This window comes from Delphinapterus leucas, chromosome 4, assembly GCF_059928025.1.
Source record: "Delphinapterus leucas isolate spDelLeu-1000000601 "Yukka" chromosome 4, BTC_Dleu_Yukka2, whole genome shotgun sequence".
Taxonomy (NCBI): Eukaryota; Metazoa; Chordata; class Mammalia; order Artiodactyla; family Monodontidae; genus Delphinapterus; species Delphinapterus leucas.
The window spans coordinates 120,409,771-120,431,305 of NC_143132.1; the positions used below are offsets into that span (position 1 = coordinate 120,409,771).

Sequence of the window (21,535 nt, forward strand, 5' to 3'; positions counted from 1 at the left end):
CACTACAGGGGAAGAGGCTGACTCTGCAACTCCACAAGTGAGCTTAGAAAAGCGGATCCTTGTGCGGATGGCCCACGGTGGTGCAGCCCTTCTGAGGGAGCTGTGCAGAGTCTTAAATTAGGTGCCATGTTAGGATGCATGTGCCATGTGCTTAATCTCTGTCCTCCAAGCCAGCTTTATGAGTAGCAAAGTCTCACTTTGATCTCCATGTATGTGACTTTGTGTCTACCTCTCAGTGGGCGCCAAATTTGGAACAGGAAGGAAGGGGTGTTATCAGCCTCCGAAACCTCGGCACGAAGCGTACACTCAACATCGCTATGTTATTCTAAATTAGTTTTTCTTCCTCAGTCGTCCTCCACATTTTCCGAGCTATCGCTTCCCCATGCCACCACCTATATAAGAAAGCTGTGGTGCATCCTAATTCTGGTCTCACTTTCTCAACATAATTCCTTATCTTCAAAATCTAAGTAGTGCACAGTAGAGGGAGAATCTAGGTGGCTGAGGAAGTCAGACCATCTCGTTAATCATAATAACGATAATGACACCTACTAGCACTACTGTACTATTTATATGTAGAGTCTCTCCTTTAATCCTCACAGTAACTCTCATCACTTATTTCCATTTTATTGAGGAGGAACCTGAGGCTCAAAGTGATGGTTCACATGGGAAGTGGCAGAACATCCTATGGTTTGTATGCATGTCTGGCTGGCTCTCAAGTCTCTGTTGTTTCTAATATACAATATTACATTTTAAGCCCTACTTTGGAGCCCAGTCCTTAATTTAAGAAACATTATTTTAGATGGCTTGGAAAATTTTCTTTAAGTTTTATACCTTGTTAATGGTAAGGTGAAGTACATTTTTAGGATCGTTATCAAATTTGGGAAGTTCTCTCCCAAGTTTCTTTCATATATAAGCTATAAAATTTCAGAACATTTCAAGTTTTCTTGGGTAGTGACTAGTCTTAAATACTCTTTAAATTAATGACCCCTATTAACTAGTTTGTTACTGATGCCCAGGATGTAGTGGCATATTATTAGTTTTTGTTATCTTAGTTGATGTCAGTATTTTGTGTGAAACTGGCAAGAAATTTAAATCTTTTTCAACGTGGTTGGATATTTTCCTTTTTATTAATTTCATGTTCAAGCTGTCCAAGAATCCATTTCTACTTTTATCTGAAATTTATGTCTTTCTCTTAATCATTTACTGCTCTTGGTATAATCTAAACACTTTTTTGCTGCTACTTGCTTCTTTAAAAAAAAAAAAAATTTCTATCACCCTTGCTAGAGTGGAGACTAAATATCTTTATGTTCCCCATATAGAAAGTTACATTACAAAATCACTGCCATATAAAAAGCCAAAAAAATTGGGGGAAATGGTTCTATTGAACCAGTCTTTTAATAAATAAAAATAACTTATTTTTCTGGAAAATAAAAGAAACATTATTTTAAATTCAATCAGTAGAGTTTCAGAGAAGCATGGAATTTCTGGACTGGAAAGGTCTCTGGATATCATCAAGTCCTACCCCCATACCCCTTCATTTACAGATGAGGAAACTCTCAGAAAGATTAGATCACTTCCCAATAGTTTAATGGCAATTTGTAAAAACTATGGGTAGTCCAAACTGCTTACATGATTACAAAGTTAACTGTGCAGAGATTTTATTCCCCAAGGTCTCTTATTTGACTATCCAATTGTTGAAATATGCCCTGGATGACCAACTCAAATGTATGGCTTGAGCCCAGGAGAAACAAACTGAATTTATAACCCAAAAATGTGCTATTCCCCCCACTCCTGCCCAATTGTTTTGGGAGATAGTTTTAAAGGGGAAACATATAATTCTTTCCTAGAAGAACAGAAACATTGGGTTTGTCTCCATCCAAGCTTTGGGTTTCACATTTTATAGTTAGTTATGGGATGGTGGTATACACAATGAAAATTTATTTTCTAGACCCAAAGAGAATTGCATCCATGTCACAATTACAGATGTTCAAGAGGGCTAGTTTGTCTTGGATGCACACTCTGACATTTTGTAAGCATTTTGGATTTGGTTCACATGGGAAGCTGTCAATTACTGCCACAAAACCAATCTTTCTTAACTAGAAATACACTTAGAAACTCCATTTCTGACACTGTCAGGAATTTTCTTGGCATTTTGCCAAGAAATATCACTTACTTGGGAAGGAAAACAACTCCCATATTTTCTGTTATAAATGACCCTTTGCCACGCGAGGAAGCACATGCCTATGCTGTCCAACGCTGCTGGGCTCTGTGTGTACCACGGGGGCCGGTGAGCCTACTGCAAGCCCAGGCTTAGCCCAATGGGGGACCAGTTGGAGATAAGGTGGGGCATTCTGGACTTCACCTTTCTGTTCTGGTAATACTGCTATGCCTTGCCCCAGTGACCAAACTTCAGATGGTCCCTGGCGCCTTCCCTTGTCTCCTTCTTCTTGGCCCAATGCCCTCTTCTGATGCCCTTCTTACAGGATCGTTCCAGATGTAGTGCAAAGCAGCGAAAAGAGCACTGGCCTCGAAGTCAGACGGTCCCAGGTTAGGTTTCCACGCTAGGATCCATCACACTGGTTGGTGACCTTGGAGATGTTTCTTTAGCCTCTGATCCTTGATTTCCTTACCTGTGAAATAGGGATAAAATACCTAATATGTAGAGTTGTTGTGAGGACTGAAGGAGATGGTATTTGTCTAACGTCGAACACAATACTTGGCGTGTAATAGGTGTCCATAAGTCAGAGTTCTCCCTCTTGGTTACACTTTGGAATCACAGGGAGCAGTTTTTAAAAATACCCATGCTCAAGACCCATGACCCAGGATTTGACTTAATTGTCAATTTTTAGAAGCTCCCCATGTGAATCTAATATACAGCCAGGATCATGCACCCACTATTATAAATGTTTCTCTCTCTCTTCCTTGCTTCTCCAGTTCCTTATAGAAGTGAAAATTTAATCATGAATAATCTAGAACAGTTCTATTTCTGGAGTCTGACTCAGGACATGGTACCCCAGGTTCACAATCTTTGTGACGTATTTAAATTATTCCCTGGTACATGGTTACTATAACTGCACATGTTGAATTCCTTCCAGTGTGTCTAACATTTTAAAACGTTTGTTAACATATTTAAATCTCAACTAATCTTAATTTATCCCTATAAGTTATATTATTGTCCCCATTATACAGAGTAAGAAACTGAGTCATGAATGTACATTCATTTTTTTCAACAAATATTTATCGCATGCCATAATTATGTGCCAGCCACTGCCTCTAGGTGATACGTCGAAGGGATACCTCCAGTTGAATGAGCTTGCCTGAGTCACAACATTTTAAGAAAGCAAGCAAGCCCGGACTTAACCCCAGACTGCCTGACTCAAAGTGCACTTTCCACTACAGCTCTTTGCCACACAGTGGAACTTCTCAGCCCAGTAGCAGGTACCAGAGGGGTTCTTATTTATTCATTCATTCATCCCACACCCTCCAGGCGGTGCTACTCACATCGTACTCTGCCTGAATGATGCTCCAGGGAGTTGTGCAAGCCAGCGGCTTCTATCACTGCCATTCTACAGATAGGGAACCAAGGGACGCTGAGCGTCTTAGGATCACAGTGCTAATAAGTGCCTCCCAAGCCTCAGGCTGGTTTGCAAGCTTCCAAAGGACAAGGTGTCCATCTTGTGTGTGGGCCATTGCCTTATATGCTGTAAGGGTTTGAGCCACATTAAACAACAGCTGAGCAATGCCTGGCTGGGCCCACCTGACAGAGTCAGTGCCCTGAGGGGCTAGGACAGGTAGTGAGTCTCATTGTGGATTCCAAGCGGATGCCAACCCTAAGCGTGTGGTGACTGTACGTCTCCATGATTATATTTAGCTTGTATTGCGTCACATACTCAACCAAACATATTAAAACACTACCTGCATCCAAAGAACTAAATTTACAAAAAGACGGAGAGAAAAGGGAATGTGTCGGGAGGAAGAGAGTGAGTCTCTTCTTTCCATGCTGGTTTGGAGTTCTGGTTTGTACTGAGAGTTGAGATCAGGTACTGAATCAATACTTAATGCTTTTTGTTTTTCTTTCTGGTAGGTACAGTGGAAAGACACAGCCTTGAGAGGGTGATAAGGTGGTTCTCTGTTCACTGATTTCTCAGGTACATTGACCTGGGGGCAGCCAGCAGCCTTGATCGGGTGAGGCCAGCCTCATTCAGAAAGGCTAGAACGCTGGTTCTCCAACTGTAGTGTGCATCAGAATGATCCAGAGAGCTTGTTAAGACACATATTGCTGGGCCTCATTCCCAGAGTTTGTAACTTATTTGCATTTCTAACAAGTTCCCAGGTGATGCTTTTGCTGCCTGTCTGGGGACCGCACTTTTAGAACTTCTGGTCTCCGAGAACAAGATAGTTCCATGGATGCTAGAAGGGGTCCAATCTAAGACTAAAAGGCAAGGGGAAGCAGGGGAAGGGTTCACTACTATTTATGTAGAAAATGAGCTGGCATGTACATAGACTATTTCTGGATGGTTATAAAATACCACGAACAATTGTTGCCAGGGGTCGGGGGGCAGGGCACTGAGGGTCAGGGGTGCTATGTTGATTGTTCTCTGGGTCTGTCCCCAACCCCAAGAACACCTCAGCTCATTTTCCTTTCTCTACTCTGTTCCTTTCAGAGAGTCTGTCCTCCACAGCTGCCATCATCCAGTTCCCCTTGATGGTTGACTCCCTCTTGGATTTGGCCAATGGGAGGCACCAGCAGGAGATCTGAGTGTGGGAAGAGAGAAAGACAGAGTGATTTCTTCCATGCTCTCTCCCCGCTTTGTTGCAGTGTCTGGAACACAACTAGTCGAGCTCTCACTGGGCTCCACTAACAACATTTCCTTCTTTGGCTGTGGCTAGTCTGCACATCCCTTTTTGAACCCCCTTAACCCTACCCGTACCTCTGTGAGTGACCCCTCTATTAACGTCTCTGAATTTGAGCCTTCTGAAGGTAAATTTTGTTTCCTGACTCCGAAAAATGGGAAACTTACTAGTTACTGGGTATCCTTTAAATATTTTGCCACGTGCCTATAATATCTGTTCAAAAAATACAAGTATTAAAAAATAAATCATAGAAATGAAAATTCAATCTTGAATAACCTAGATCAGTAGGTTCCAAAGAGAACCACAGAAGAATTGTTCTAACCTCAGTGCCTAATGTTCTCTCATCTTGTTTCGCTTTAATCAGATGCCAGCAAGGAATCATTATTTATATTCTTTTCTTTTTTTTCTTTTTTTTTTTTTCGGTATGCGGGCCTCTCACTGTTGTGGCCTCTCCCATTGTGGAGCACAGGCTCCGGACGCGCAGGCTCAGCGGCCATGGTTCACGGGCCCAGCCGCTCCGCAGCATGTGGGATCTTCCCGGACCGGGGCACGAACCCGCATCCCCTGCATCGGCAGGTGGACTCTGAACCACTGCGCCACCAGGGAAGCCCTATTATTTATATTCTTATACATTCCAGCCCTGTCAGTATAGCTAAGCTGAAAGCTATACTGGACAGGGACTGCAGCTGACGTCTCTTTGCAATGTGCGTGGTATCTGAGTAGCCAGGGTATAATACGGTTGCAAGAAACTTTTAGCTTGGGAATCACATGTGCTAAATTCAAATCACATCTATGCTACTTGGTTGTTTTGATTCCGTGAGTCTCCTGTCCCTCTTAGGTCCCTAAAGGGGACTCATCACATCACTCAAAGGGTCTGTACTGTTTGGACATGGCCTCCTGGATGCCATAAACATTAATACTTTTACATTCTTTCATGAACCTAAGAAGCAGAACATTAAACCCTTAGCTGTCTTCATTCCCATATATGTACACAGCATACCCTTACCCCATGCCCAAGTCACAGCCCTACTGGCTGGAGGACGGGTGGTCCAGGGGCCGAGCATGCGAAAACGCTTGGACCTAAGGCACTGAGATTTAGAGGGCACAACAATTGTAAATAATGATTTTGAAAGCTTAACATCTAGTTAGCAAGAGTAATGGTTTAAAGTGGAAAGCCGCCAGATGGTGTGCACTGTTAATAATGCCCATCTGTTTGTCTCAGGTGACAAAATGTCTCCTTATAGCTCTGGGGGTCAGGTATGGGGTGAGGCAGGTTGAGGTGCATGTTGCTGAAAATAATACTGTGTAACATTTTTATATAACCATATTAAGAAAACCTTGAATGCTAATTTATTTTAGGTTACAGACTATCTGTTGCATCCAGGAGACCATGTCAGAACTTCCTGCCTCACACACGACCATGCCTCTAGGAGCATGGACATGCCTGGCTGTAGGCAGGGCTGCCTGTCTCCAGTGTTGCACTGGGTCACTCCTGACCTTCTGCTCTGGTTCTGGTGACCTTGGCTTGTGAGCCTCTTCACCTTGACCTGGCTTCCTGACAAGGGCCTCAGGTGCTCTTGCATTAGAGGTCAGTTTGCATCTGCTTCTCCACCTCGACCCTGCAAACTCTCCCCACCAGTGTCACAGCTGCAGATTAACAGGGGTTCCCTCCTTCCTCCTCGGGCCCTCAAGACCAGGTCACCTGGATGCCCAGCCTGAATGCTCTGGCGGGAGAGGGGACTGCACACTGAGCAGCTTCCTAAAATCTCTGAGGTGCAGTTTCTTCACCTGTAATGATACTTCACTGAGGGGTTCCAGTGAAGACTGATGTAAAGCATCGGTGGAGGGTGGTGATGAGGGCAGAGCAGGGCAACCCGCCACCACAGCCCTGGTGCAGTCTGCTCACTATTTTCATACCCCAAGCACACTCCTTCCCTTGCTTTCTGTCTCACCTGCAATGAACACCCTCCCCTTCTCACCACAAAGCTCCAACTCAACGCATCCCCTGTAGGAAGCCTCTTTACTATCCACACCCACAGGGATTTCCAGAATCCTTATAGGCGTAGCATCCACCTAACTATGCTTTGCCTTATGCGGCACTCAGTTATCTTCACTTGTGCTTGTCTCTCAGATAGGATAGAAAACTCTGGAGAGCCATGTCTTCTGTGTCTTTACACCTTCTTGCATGGTGTGCCTGACACGGAGTTGAGAGGACAGAGCGAGTTTAATTATTTTACTCACTGTGTAATGCATCTTGCCCTATTATTTCAGTAGTCCTCAACCCTCACAATGCATTAGAATCACCCGGGAAACTTTAAAATACGCAGATTCTCAGGCTCATTTCACTAGGTCTAGAAAGGAGCCAGCTTTGGATGTATGTTTAAAACCTCCCCCAGTGGGCTTCCGTGGTGGTGCAGTGGTTAAGAATCCGCCTGCCAATGCAGGGGACACGGGTTCGAGCTCTGGGGCAGGAAGATCCCACATGCCGTGGAGCAACTAAGCCCGTGCGCCACAACGACTGATCCTGTGCTCTAGAGCCCGTGAGCCACAACTACTGAGCCCGCGTGCTACAACTACTGAAGCCCATATGCCTAGAGCTCATACTCCACAACAAGAGAAGCCACTGCAGTGAGCACCGCAACGAAGAGTAGCCCCTGCTCGCCACAACTAGAGAAAGCCCGCCCGCAGCAGCAAAGACACAGTGCAGCCAAAAAAAAAAAGAAAGAAAGAAAGAAAGAAAAACCCTCCCCCAGTGAGTTTAACTAAGGTGCAGCTCAGAGCACTGTGTGAACAAGGATGAGTTTGTCCTCAGCTGTACTTACTTCCCCTGCCACTTCAATTTGTCTGCTGGCTGCACTTTCTCCGTTTTAATATTTCAAATTATATCTTACAAGTTAAATTGCAACCCTCAGCTCCTTTTTGATATAATATACAAGGAGTCATCTTTAAGGCAAGTGTAAACTTTCTGCCATTACCTCACTGGGCAGAGAGTCAAGCTGTAAAAATCCAGCCGAGTAATTTCTTCAAACTGAGACTTTCATTAATCAGTGAGCCGTCCTCCAAGCACCTGTGTGAAGCCAGGCGGTCACCATTTGTAACATTCTGCTTCCTTCCCCCAAATAAACCAGACAGGAGAGCTAGCAATCAACAAAGACCGAAGGTACTTTTACCTATTGGGAGGGTCACCAATAAGTAATGATAAAAGAATAGGTAAAGAGGGAAAAAACAAGAATGATGAATTAATGAGGCTGTTATGACAAAATGATTTACTGGCAAATAGGTGAAAGTGAATTAATGAGGCTTTGATGGCATTTACAAGTTTCATTTCCCTTGAGTATCTCAGCGAATTCAATACCTCCTGAAAAACTTTTAAGAATATTCTATTTTGAAGACTTTCTGCTAACAAGACAGGAAAAACAGCCTAGAGAAATATTTTGCTCATTCACTTCTTCCTGGTTTACTGCAGTTTTAATTACTGGTAAAATGAAACTATGAGGTGAAAAGAAAACAAAGCTATAATCCACAGAACTCTTAAGGAGCCAAGGTGATTTAAAATGAATATTTTTGTAAGATGGTTAACTGTGAGGCAGTGTACACTATATTAATGGAACTGTCTCTAAGTTATGTTTTTCAAAAATTTCCATCAGGCATCAATAAGTTTTTAAATATCCTGTCAGATGAATTTTCTTAACAGTTGCTTTAAAGGGAATTCTGTTTATCTGTTCAGAACAGATAAGAGAGCCGTTATACATTTTATAAACTGTGGAGCTGCTTTACTGAGGATTTATTACTTCAACTTTGTCTCTGCAATATACAGTTAAACTAGGCTCTAGAATTAAATAATTTCCTTCTGCATCTACCCAGTTATATTTTTCATGAGCAAAATTTTCATTATTCATGAATCTTTGGTATTGAATGGGTTACTTTTTCCTTGGAAATCATTTCAGGACATTGTTTTTATTAAAATTTGCCATTTTTCTTCTACAGAGAAGGCCACTAGGTGACACACACTGCTCATACACACAGAACTTTCACACGTCTTAATTCTTCCCTCTAAAAGATAAACAGAGGCCAAGGATAACCAACATTGAACAAATCATCCAATATGAAGGAAAGTGACCCCCAAACAAATATACAGCCTGAAGGAATGTAGATCAATGAGAGATGATGAAGAGAGCAGAAGAAAATGTTGAAACAATTAGAATTCACAGCCTCTAGGAGAAGAGAGGAGCTATTGCACACATACAAAAAAAAAAAATCAAACCTGGAAAAAAGGAAGAAGACCAGGGGAAAGAAACATGGGCTAGAATGGTTGGCTTCAAGGAAGAAGTGGGTCTTAAAGCTTCTTTACATGTTAGGGGTGAGCATTCCATAGTGCAGGGACTGTATAATCAAAGGTGTGGAATCAGGAATAAGCGGTGTGTCTCAAGGACAGAAAAGTCACTCTGAGATTAGACTGAGAGTAAGGATAAATGTCGACCAGTTGTGGGAAATAAGAATGGATAAGTAAGATGAAGCCACACTGATGAGGGCTTTGACATGGGGATTTTGGATTTGGTTCCATAGGCAATAGGTACACTGTAGCTGGGAGTGAGGAGATGGGGTGGATGTGAGGTTGGGAGCTGGGCTATCGAACTGCAGTTTCCATAGGCTTCTTCAGTTTAGTGAGGGGGTAGAGAGAGAGAAGTCAGAAAGATAGATTGAAGTTTATAGGAAACATCCAAAAGCTAAGTGATGTTATCTTAAAATAAAAATTTACATCTAATACAATTCTTAAAAGAAACAGAAAACTGGGTATTTGCCTCCATAGTCTCTTGTTTGATTCTCACTAATACCCTGAGTTTTTTTTTTTTTTTTTTTTTTGCGGTACATGGGCCTCTCACTGTTGAGGCCTCTCCCGTTGCAGAGCACAGGCTCCGGACGCGCAGGCCCAGCGGTCATGGCTCACGGGCCCAGCCGCTCCGCGGCATGTGGGATCTTCCCGGACCGAGGCACGAACCCGTGTCCCCTGCATCGGCAGGCGGCCTCTCAACCACTGCGCCACCAGGGAAGCCCCTGAGTTAATTTTTTAAATAGCATTTCAAAAAAAAAGCATCATGACAATAATTATTGAGAGATCACTGATGAGCGTTGTCTCTAGAAAAAACTCCTCTCTACACAGGAATGGTTATGATTCTGCCACTGTTTGGGAAAAAATTTAAACAGCACTTTTATGCTTTACTTACATAGAGAAGCATTAGAACATAGTGGTCTGGGTTCAAATTCTACCTATGCCATGTTAGAGAAGTCATTTAACCTTCCTAAACCTCAGTTTCTTTATCTGTAAAATGGGGATAATGATGATTAGAAAAATATCTGTCGCATAATCAATGTTAACTGTTATTATCCTGTGAGGTAAGTGTTATGTTTATAGACTCATTAGAATATTGGCTGATTAGAGCTAATTTATATTAGAAAGAATATCATCATTTATTGTGGTGGTAAACGAAGAGTTAAAGGATGTTGTAAGTAACAATTAAGTAATGAACTATGGGAAACGTAATCAAAGGCACCATCTAAGGACAAAGCGCCATTCTTTGGTTCTGCATCTATTGTAACTGTAGTATTATTAATAGTAATAAAGTGCTGGGCTTCTATAGAACCCAGGACTTGGAAACAAAGCCAAGTGACATATGTATATATTTATTTAATGGTGGGAGACCCGGCACATTTGGCGACAGGCACGGTGTTCCACTCAGCGGGATGAAATGTGTGCCTCACGCCAGCTTCTTTAGAAGGACTGTTATTCATCACAGCTGTAATGTTCCCTTCAGAAAGCTCCCGCCAGAATGGAAAAGAAGCATTGGCAATTTATATACAAAAGCCAACCCACGTTTGGCTTTGCGAATTCACTGGGAAAACTGTATGCAGCCTGTTAGTTATTCATGGACATGCTCTGGTTTCTGATGGAAGTGCTGTGGTTTCGTTTGTTATCATCACAGTAAAATTAGAAAGCAGCAAAGAAAAATTAAAGGACTGGCATGTAGACATCTTCTAGCCGACAAATCGCTATGCGTAAGTTTTCGTGGTTCAGTTGCCATGTAAAAACAGTCATAATTCACACAGCCCTGTGTCTGGAGTGGGCAAACTGGTCTTTGTCCTGACTGTTCGGCCGTGTCCCCACCTTCCTTTATACAGTCATCCTCTGCCTTAGGAATACTCAGCGTGCCCTGAAGAGCTACTGAGGGTTTGGGTCGCGCTAACACCCTGCCTCTCACAGCAGTGTCTTTTTAGAACATCTCTTAACAGCTAATGAAATGGTGTGACTGAAAATATAAATGTGCAAATTGCTTCACAGCTGAACCTTGATTCAAAAGGAACATTATCTCCAGTTAACCTTTCAACCAGAATAGTTTCCCACCCCTTGGTTAGATAGGTGCCTAAATCTAGACACCAAGATTTCTCCCCAAATAACATACGATTTAACATCCGCAGAGGGATGATATTCTGTTTTAAAAGCACATTCACATCTACCATCACGACTGATCTGCACAAGAAGTGTGAGAGGGAGACAAGCATCACAATGCCCATTTTATAGATACAAACACCAAAGTCCAGGAAAGTGAACTACTTTGCCCCACATTTCCCAGCTACTAGGAGGGGCAGAAGTAGGGTTTGAATCCAGGGCCCAGTAAAGGGTCCAACGCTTATGCCACTTTCCTGAAATGTGTTTTGCAAGGGAAATAGGACTTTGTCTCCTATTATGATGAGTTAAATCTGAATTTATTTAAATGATAAAGAGTAAGAATACATAGTTTCTTTTAGTCCCAGCCAGAAAAGCAAGCACAATACTGGAATGCTTAAGTATGGAACATATAAGAAATGTGATGCTGTCATTTTGTTGACTGATTTTTTCCCATGGGATCAGTTCTGTACTCATTTTAGTTCAACCAACCTAGAACTGGGCAAACGCTATGTAGCAAGCAATGTGCTAGACATTGAAGACACAAAGGGTTAAATTCCAGCCTTTGTCTCAATAGTCCTTTGTGGAGACAGACAAGCAAACAGGTAATACCTCACAGCACTCTGAATGCTGTGATAGAGAGGTACACACAGGCAGCTAGGGGAGGGGTTGGGTGTGTCAATTAAGAAAGATTTTCTGCAGAAGGAAACATCTAAGATTAGTTTTGAAGGATGAATAGGAGTTCTCCAAGCAGAAAAGAGGGGAAAGGCATTCCAGTAATGTTCAGAGACATAGAAGACAACAGGAGTAAATACAGTTTCTGCTGACAGACACAGGGGCACTTTAAAGGGGAATAGCATGTAATCACAAAGATTGCATTGTGCTTGCCATGTGCCAGGCTTCTACACGCTTTACATGTACAAACACATTTAATCCTCACACCCACCCTGGGAGGTATGTGAATGTGTCATCCCCAGTTTTGCAAACAGACAACTGAAGCAAAAAATATTAAGCAACCTGGCCGATAGTCCATGGCCCATACTTTCAACACTGTGCTATACTGCCTTTCAAAAATGTGGGCATATAGCAGAGAGAGGGGGAAAGGGAGAGGGAGAGGGAGAACACAGGAAGCTTCCAGACAAACAGAGATGAGAAAAATTTTTGAAAATTTATAAATTTTAGAAAAAAATTAAACCAATAGAGGGGTTTTATCCTGGAAAAGTGGGCCGAGAAGGCAGATGAAGAAAATGAAACTCAGTATTATTAAGGAGCCTACAAATTAAACTCAAGTAAGAATTTTCTACTGGTTAGAAGTAAGCCACATCAGACCTGCATCATGCAGGGGGCTTGTCAACGAACCTTCCTGCAGGTTCTGCTCCCCATAAATGTTTGGAGTAGTTAAAATCCTGCCAGGTTATTAGGGCAGCACATGAGGAAGGTACATGTGTTTATTGGAATGCGTGAGCCCTTTGAGTACAGATGTTCAATAAATATTGATAACAAATCATAGTTAACGCTACAACTAAGGTTAGTAAGATTAATTGGAAACACTTTTAATGTTACCATAGTTGTTATGACTCATGGCTAACAGGTGAAAATTCAACAAGTAAAGTTTTACCCTTTTTCTCACTTTTAAAAACGTTAGTGTAGATAAGCTGTCACTAGCTAATAAGAAGTTCAAATTTGCAGTCTACTTCTGTTGAGGAAGAAAGAACTTTGTGATATGTATTCTAATTGCTAATCTTGCCATCATTTTATCTTAGTTTTTCAATGCTAATTTCCTCTCCATATTCACTATTTCCCTTTAAACAATTTTACTGCACTCTATGTATCTTTGAAAATGCCCACAAATTCTTTTGCAATGAGGTAAGGTATAATTAAATACATACATAAACCAGATGTTACTTGAAGACCCGTTGGAGGGTTAGTTAAAATTAGTTTACCCCTGATTGGAGGACCTCAAAGAATTCCCATGATTTCCACACTCTTGTGGCCCACATCAATTCAGGCCCACTTATTCACTTTTCTACTCATTCTTTCAACAAGCATTTACTGACCATCTACTACATCCCAGTCATTATTGCAGGCAATAGCATCACAGCCACAGGCAAGCCCCTGTTCCAGAGGAACTTACATCCTAGTAGGTGAGAGGCAGCCAAAGAAGTAAACAAAAATAAAAGAATAACGTGCAAGAAAAGATAGTTTCAGGGAGTGAAAAAGTTTGATGAAGAAAATGAGACAGGGCGGTGTGAGGCCCTGTGATGCAGTGAATTTCCCCTGGGGGGTCAGGGAAGTCCTTCCTGAAAGGTGACCTCTGACTGGGACCCAAATGGCTAGCTGGGTGGCCTGCAGATCTTGGGGAGGAATTGCGGATAAGACAACCACCAAGGCCAAGGCTCTGAGGTCGGGCCGAGCTGGACGTGTTGAGGCAGATGCAGGGAGGCTGTGTAGCTTAGGTTCGCTGCACTCGGGAGAGGGGCTGGTGATGAAGATGAGTGGCCAGCTGGGGCCAGGTCACGACAGGCTTTGTGAAAGGCAAAGGGAGACGAGAGTTTATTCTTAGTCGGGGTCGGAAGGCATCTGCTTTATGGTTTTTAAAGACCACTGTTTCTGTTTTGTGGAAAGAAGATTGCAGAGAAGCAGGAGACCCATTAGGGGGCTCTTGCAATTGTCCAGGGGACAGAGAGTGGCCCTGGAACTACGAGGTATTGGGCGCCAAGATAGAAGTACAGTGGATCCTTGAACAACAGGGGTTTGAACTGTGCAGGTTCACTCATGTGTGGATTATTTTCAGAAGTAAATACTACAGTACTACATGATCTGCAGTTAGTTGAATCCATGGATGCAGAATCACGGATGTGGAAGAATCTCGTATACAGAGGGCTGACTACAAATTATATGTGAATTTTCCGCTGCGTGGAGGGTGGGTGTCCCTAACCTAGGTACTGTCAACTGTAGATGGAGGCGGATTCAGTTTTAGAGATGCTGAGAGAGAGGCAAACCTCCCTCCTCAATCCCCCACCCACTCCCCTTGCTGACTTCTGCAAGAAATTCAATTGCACCAAAACTGTAACTTTTGGAATTTTACTTAAGATTTAAGGAGCCAGAGGGAAGGCCTCACTTTGGGGAACGTAGGGGCATCTTTGATAGGGCCCCCTTTGTCTCACTCTGCCCCCCTTTAAGGGTCTGTGGTGCCCACCCATGAGCCCTCCTCTCTATGCAAATCCTCTGGCACTTGTAATCCTATCCCCACTGCCAGCTGCCACAGAGGGAGCAAGCCCCTTTGCCTCAGTGCTGGTTGAAGATCCTTGCAAACGTATTAAATCAGATGGAAATCCACCCACAGTCCGCATTAAATATTAGTTACATGTGAGTTGATTTGTGGCTGACTAGGTGATATGCTCTTACAGTTTGTAAGCATTTCATTAGACATTTATTTTTAATTTCTGGTTTTATTTTTCCATAATCGATTTTCTTTTCAGGCCTTGAACATTCTGTGGGCCATTACAAAGCTCGCGTCCTCTGTGCCCGTGGAGCTTCGTGATTCAAACGGCCGTGACCTGACCTGTCTGTCTGGCCAGGCTCACTGGCAATGTGGTGAGTGACTATCTCCTCGTGACTGCACACGCACACGGAAGTACAGACTGCAGTGTCAGCCGGCTTCCGGGACCCCGCCCGTGATGTCAACACACATTTCCCCACACACCTGTTACAACAGGACTTCCTGAGCCATCCACCTTCCTCTTACTCACAGGTTCGTCTCCACTCCACACTCTTCCACTCCCTGGACTTTGGACCTAGAAAGGTCAACTCAGAGCTTGAGGTAGTAGAAATTCTGGGCCTTGAATTTTCCATGGCTCACTAGGGGTGACAGACAGCATGGCCTCCACTCAAAGGCCCTGAGGCCAGAGACGGGAGCTGAGGGTGGAGCGCAGGCTGGGAAGAGAGAGGAAAAGGATTCAGGGCCCCCCCCAGGTGCAGGAGTCTTGGGGCAAAGAGATGGTGACAAAGCCGGGAGGAGAGGGAGAGAGTGGAGGGGGCAGGACCACAGTGCAGGGCCGAGGCTGGGAAGCTGCTGGGAGGACAGGCCGGCTCCTGGTAGATTCTAGAAGGCAGCCTCATCTCCTTGGCTCCAGTAGGCACTGCAGTTTGTGTTTCAGCAATCACACAGCTCACCTGGGCCCACCCTTCCCGGCATCATTCCCACGCCTGTCCTCCCCAACTTCTTTGTCCAGCTCCTCTCAGAGATACAAGGGGTGTCCTCCCCATGTGTGGAGACTTTCAGACATGAAAATCACAGCAGATTTGGGGGCTGAACATGTTAGCTCTGGAGCCAGACTGCCTGGGCTCAAACCCCGACTCTGTGCTCGATCACCTGTGGGTGTTGCCGAAACTCGGCCTCTGTTCCCCAGTGCTGAATAGAAACACGGAGCCAGAGTTTGGGGCAAAGTAGAAAAGAGTAGCTTTTATTGCTTTGCCAGGCGAAACGGGCCACAGCAGGCTCATGCCCTCAAAACTGTGTGTCCCCCCTGAAGGGGGTAGTGGGGAGACTTATAGTGTTCAAGGAGCAGGGTGTGATCGTCTCATGGGCATTCTTCTGACTGGTTGGTGGTGAGGTCATTGGAAGTCGGCATCATCAAGCCCGTCTGGGGTCTACGTGCTTGTGGGCAGTGTACGGTTACCTTCTTCCACCTGGGGGGTTTCAATATCCGCAAAACAGCTCAAGAGACATGGCTCAGAATATTATCTATAGTCCTTGAGGACGAACTAAAGGTCCATGACTTTGTTTAATGGCTAAGGTATTATTATTTTGTCTTGCTTGACTGTTTTCCTCTCTTTCTGCATTTTCTCACTTCTCTGATTAAATTTATTCTCTGACTAAAGTTTTTCTACAGACAAAAGGCAGGCAGAGGACATGGGTGGGGATCTATTCTGAGAAGGCCTCGTAGGGTCCTGCTCGGTTACATGGGCCCTGGGCCTACTTCTTATGAGGCCTCAGTTTCCTCAGTTGTAAATGGGATGAATGGAACAGGAATACTTCCCACTTCCGCAGCTTGTCGTGATGTCACCTGCAAAGTGCCTAGCATATGAGGACTCCACAAGTGCTTCGTTATTGTTGCTTTAAAGTACTGTCAAAACAGGATCACAAAATTGTGGCATATATTAATGTTTACACTAACAAGTTATGATTTTAACTCAAAAAACACAATGGTATATAACTGTGCTATTCTCAGGTAATTACAAGTTCGTTTGTTTTTCTTTAATTAATTCGCAGCACCTGAGAGGTGGTGTGGGCACATCATGGGACACAGATTAGAGGTGAATGAGAAGCATCTGTGTCCTTGACTCTATAGTAAGCCTCATCTGGACATAATGTCATAAATCTAAATTTGAGATCCTTTGCGAATGTTTGTCTCCAGGCCAAACGCTTTTCCTTGTCCCTCTGTGACCCCCCCATTGCCACTCCCATTCATATCTTAAAATGACTACAGCAGCTAAGTGTAGGAGTTGGATTAGACTCCACTTCCTAGCTCTCTGATTTCAAAATTAGATTAACAGGGTACGAAGAGATATATTCTATTATATTCTATAATTGGGAGATATATATATATATCTTAAGATGCAAACGTAGAGGGAGAAATGATGCAAGGCTAAAACTCATATGTCCTATAAACAACTGAAGTCAGACCAGTCTTTGAGGAGGTGAAGGCCCACAGGTCCCGGCCACAAGAGAACTGTGGGAGGAAAGGCAAGCTCTCTCTACCGCACAATTTTGTTATAACTCATCTTGTTTGTGTGCCCAGCAGAAGCTGTGTGTAAGACTAGCGAGGAGTGGACGATTTTCAATCAAACGGCACTTCAGGGCTACAAACATGACTCTAAATTACAGCAGCCCACAAAGTAGGACACTGAGGGGGACACAAAGTGAACCCCGCCCCATGGTTTCCCCTGGAAACACCAGTGCGTGAAGGGCTTTGCGGCTGCTACCCAGGGAATGCTGCTTGCAGATCTTTAAAAACAGGAGCCTTGGCAGCTCTCTGGGCAGCTGAGATGAAAGCCTACCTAGACTGGAGCAGACTGGCTGACCTTTCAAAGGCCCTTTTATCCTTGAGCGCCTGCTTTTGATGTGGTGCTCAGTATATTTCAACTTCCTATCAAGAAGAGTCAGGGATCATATGAAAAATAATGTCGGGCTCTACACTCATTCCCTCATGCATTTTTAAAAGGTTTTATAAATGGATGAATATTAGAGTCAGTCGATAAATAATAATTTCAACAAGATGAGAAATTTAAATTTGTCTGTTTTGCAAATCTAAGAGTTCAAAATTCCTATGAAGGAATACTTGAGGGGGTAAATGCCATTTTTTAAAGGTGGGAGACAAGTCATTGTTGATCCCCCCCATAGTAGGAACAAAACACATTTTTGTTGCGTGAATGAGCTATTAAGGAGCACAGCTTTTCATGTCTTAATGTTTATTATTTTGGAGGAAATAAAGTCAATGGATAATGATGACAACTTTAAAAAATTAGCTGACATTTATTGAACGCACTTTATCTCAGTTACCTATTGTTGTGTTAAAAACCGCTACAAAATGTAGTGGCTTAAAAGACTATTTCATTATTTCTTAGGATTCTATGGGTTGATTGGGCTCAGCTGGGTGTACTTCTGCTCCACACGGTGTCTTTTGGGGCTGGAATGTCCAAGATGGCTATCTGGAGCCTTGGCCGGGATGGCTGGAATGGAACAGCTAGGGTTTCAGTGGGCATTTATCTTTCTCTCCGTGGGGGGGGTGGGGGTCTCTCCAACAGGATCGCCTAACTTCTTTATATGGTGGCTCAGGGCTCCAAGAGCAAATGTCTCAAGGGGACAAACCCCTATGCGCAAGCACTGATTAAGACTCTGCTTCCATACCACTTGCTAGTAACCCATTGGACAAAGCAAGTTATCCAGCCAAGTCCAGAGTCAGTGTGGGAGGGCATTACACACAGGCTTAGTATTGGGAGGCATGGTTCACTTGAGGCCACCAGTGTAAGTCAACTACACAACCCACTTGCCATACCTGTGTTGGACATTTTACATTAATTTATCCTCTTTAAAAATTAAAATACCCTATAAAGTGGATACTACTTATAATCTTCATTCTAAGATGAGAAAACAAAGGCACAGAGAGGCTATTGACTTCATTACCCAAAGTCACACTGGTGAGAACTGACAGAGCTGGGATTGAATTCAAGCCATCTAACCCCAGAACCTGAACTCACAAGTCTTAAAGCAGAAGCAAAAGAATAGGAAATTATTAACTTCCAAAAGTAAATAATATCTCAGAAATATTTAGGTAATACTTGATTTAGAAGTTTATACATTCAGTAGCATGTATGAGAATTTTGTCCTCCTTTTTTTTTTTTTTTTTTTTGCGGTACGCAGGTCTCTCACTGTTGTGGCCTCTCCCGTTGCGGAGCACAGGCTCCGGACGCGCAGGCTCAGCGGCCGTGGCTCACGGGCCCAGCCGCTCCGCGGCATGTGGGATCTTCCCGGACCGGGGCACGAACCCGTGTCTCCTGCATCGGCAGATGGACTCTCAACCACTGTGCCACCAGGGAAGCCCTGTCCTCCTTTTTCTAACAGAGGTCATATGCATCTAATCTCCTAAAAGAACTGTGAACCAGGAGAGGTAAGAGCACTGGCTTGATGAGTTCCATTGACCTGGGTTAGAAATTTTCTTCTCCTTACTCACTGAGTCACTTGATGACTTAATTTCCTCAGCTATTAATTGGGAATGCTAATCTCTAACTTGCAGAGTTGTGGTGAGGATTAAATGAGATAATATAGTGAGCACAAAGTACCTAGAATGTTCTTGATGTATAGAAGGTGTTCATACCTATGTATACGTACGCATACTGGACAGAGCTAAGTGTGATGGTACACATGGGGAGCAGATTTTAGGGGATTCATGCTCTCCTACATGGGCTCACTGGAGAGTAATTAGGGCGGTGAGTTTTAACCATAGCATAGGCTGTTATGCTCACCCACAGCTGGGAGGCATGGACCAAAACAGAGTGGGAGAAATTACAGGTCTGAACATCCCAGCCCAGAAACAAAAGAAAAATAAGACACCACACTCCCCAGAAGACTCATGGCTGGTATCCTCACAGAACGAGTCTAACTGATCCAACCCAACTTGACCAGGCTCTATGATCTGCAAATTTAATCCGGTTCTAAGAATCTTTGGGGGCATCCCCCAAATTTGGAGAGTCAGGTACTAGCTGAGTACAGATCAATGATCTAGTCCTGGTCACCTTCCAATACAGAAAACTATTTTGACTCTAGTGAAGATGTGGAAAAGGGGAGAAAGAAAACACAGTTCATCACGGGTAACTTTCCAAACCTTAGTTTCCATTGTCTGGCTATGCCCACAGCTGTCTGCAGGTTTTGAGGCAATTTACAGCTGGAAGAAACAGGACTCCACATTTCTTCCCTCGGGGTTTGAATGATGGCTTTTTCCATGGTATTATGGTCACAGTTCTTCACATGAGTTATGGCAGCTTTAAATTACAGCCACAATATTATGGGAAAAAGGATAAATCCCTCACTGCCTTCTTTTATCTCCAAAGCAGTTGGGAAATGGGGAGGAGGCCACTTACCCAAAAGGAATAAAATGATGTTGGGGGATGTGTCTCTGTCAGAAGAGGCAGCTGGCAGCCGGCTTTGCTGAAATGCTCTCAAATGCTAACACGTTATTATACAAATCTCTCTTTCCCAGCTGCACGAGGAAGGACAAAGTAAAAGAGGATAAGTGAGGAAGATGAGACCAGGGCAAACCCTCTTAAAATCTGCTCATTCCATTTAGGTCACTGGTGGTAACTGCGCAAATACTGCTCTCCGAGGACTCAGGGATACTCTCTTCCCAAAGCAACTTTTTAGTTTTTTAAAGGTAGTTTCCGATAATCCCTTAAATGTGTTTCTCACTATCTTACATGTCTGAGTAATCGCCGGGCGTGGTGCCTCACTACCATGGTATGATTTCCAGCATATTAACTAGGAAACTCGTGTGAGTTAATTTAACCTCATTAGGCTCAGTTTTGTCATCTGTGAAATGGACACCACAGCACATACATCGCTGTGTTATTGGGGTACAGCCAGAAGAAGTTGTTTGCACCTTCCTTTCTCTCACCTTCCAGACTATTCACTCTGCATCCCACGTGCCCCTGAGATGGATTCTCTCCTCTCCATCATCTTACTGACGCATTGTCTCTCTCTTGAACCATGGCAGGGTCCTCTAACAGGTTTCCCTACCTCGGACAATAGAGAGATCTCCAGAATGCATACTGACCGTCCTTTGCTCGTTCCTGTTGGCTGTAGCGTAAGGTCCAGACTCCAGAGCAGAGCGCCCAAGTCCCCGAGATCTGGCTGTGTGGATCCCCCTCTTCTGCCTCCTCCCTCACCTCATTCTCTGCACACAGGTTCCAACTTAGTGAGATGATTGGCAAGTAGCATGGCCTTTGAGAGAGGAAAAAAATCTATTTGTCAGATGGCAGGATTGAGAATCCAAAAGATTCTTGCAACTGTGTGGTCAAATGAGCACTGGCCAAAGCTGAAGTTTTGGGTTGTAGTTTTTGTACGGATTTGTGTTTGGACTACATATCATTGTCCTTCGAAGACCTTTAGCAGCCAAGGTTTCTTTCTGAACACGGTACATTCCCTTGTATTCTTCCCCCAGCTTAAGAATGTGTCTGCTAATTATAATTTAAAAGAAAAAGCAAGCAGTATTCCCTTGCTTTGATTAAAAAATTCCAAGGGGGCTTCCCTGGTGGCGCAGTGGTTGAGAGTCTGCCTGCCGATGCAGGGGACACGGGTTTGTGCCCCGGTACGGGAAGATCCCACATGCCGCGGAGCGGCTGGGCCCGTGAGCCATGGCCGCTGAGCCTGCGCGTCTGGAGCCTGTGCTCCGCAACGGGAGAGGCCACAACAGTGAGAGGCCCGCGTACCGCAAAAAAAAAAATTCCAAGGAATTCTAGTCCTGGGATGAGTCGGAGGTACTTTGAGGTGAGGGGAGCCAGTTCAGTGAGTGACAGCTCCGATGTAGCAGTGTGGCACACTGTTGACACTTCTGGGGTCAAACAGCCTCCCTCCATGTGTGCTCCTTCACTGGCATTACCAGGGTTTCAATCTCAGTATTTCGAGGAAGAAGGAAAATTATCTGAATGGAAGGCTTCATGTGCTATGCAGAAAAGAATCAG

The 21,535-nt window shown here is 43.9% G+C and overlaps 1 long non-coding RNA gene across 1 annotated transcript; it reads left to right on the top strand.

The window, feature by feature from the left end:
- The first annotated feature begins 1,752 nt into the window (after positions 1-1,752).
- On the top strand, positions 1,753-18,970 carry LOC149749415 (uncharacterized). The gene is made up of 3 exons (XR_016393119.1): positions 1,753-3,438; positions 4,085-4,148; positions 4,665-18,970. It is a non-coding gene; the product is annotated as an uncharacterized LOC149749415 (long non-coding RNA).
- The last annotated feature ends 2,565 nt before the right edge of the window (positions 18,971-21,535 follow it).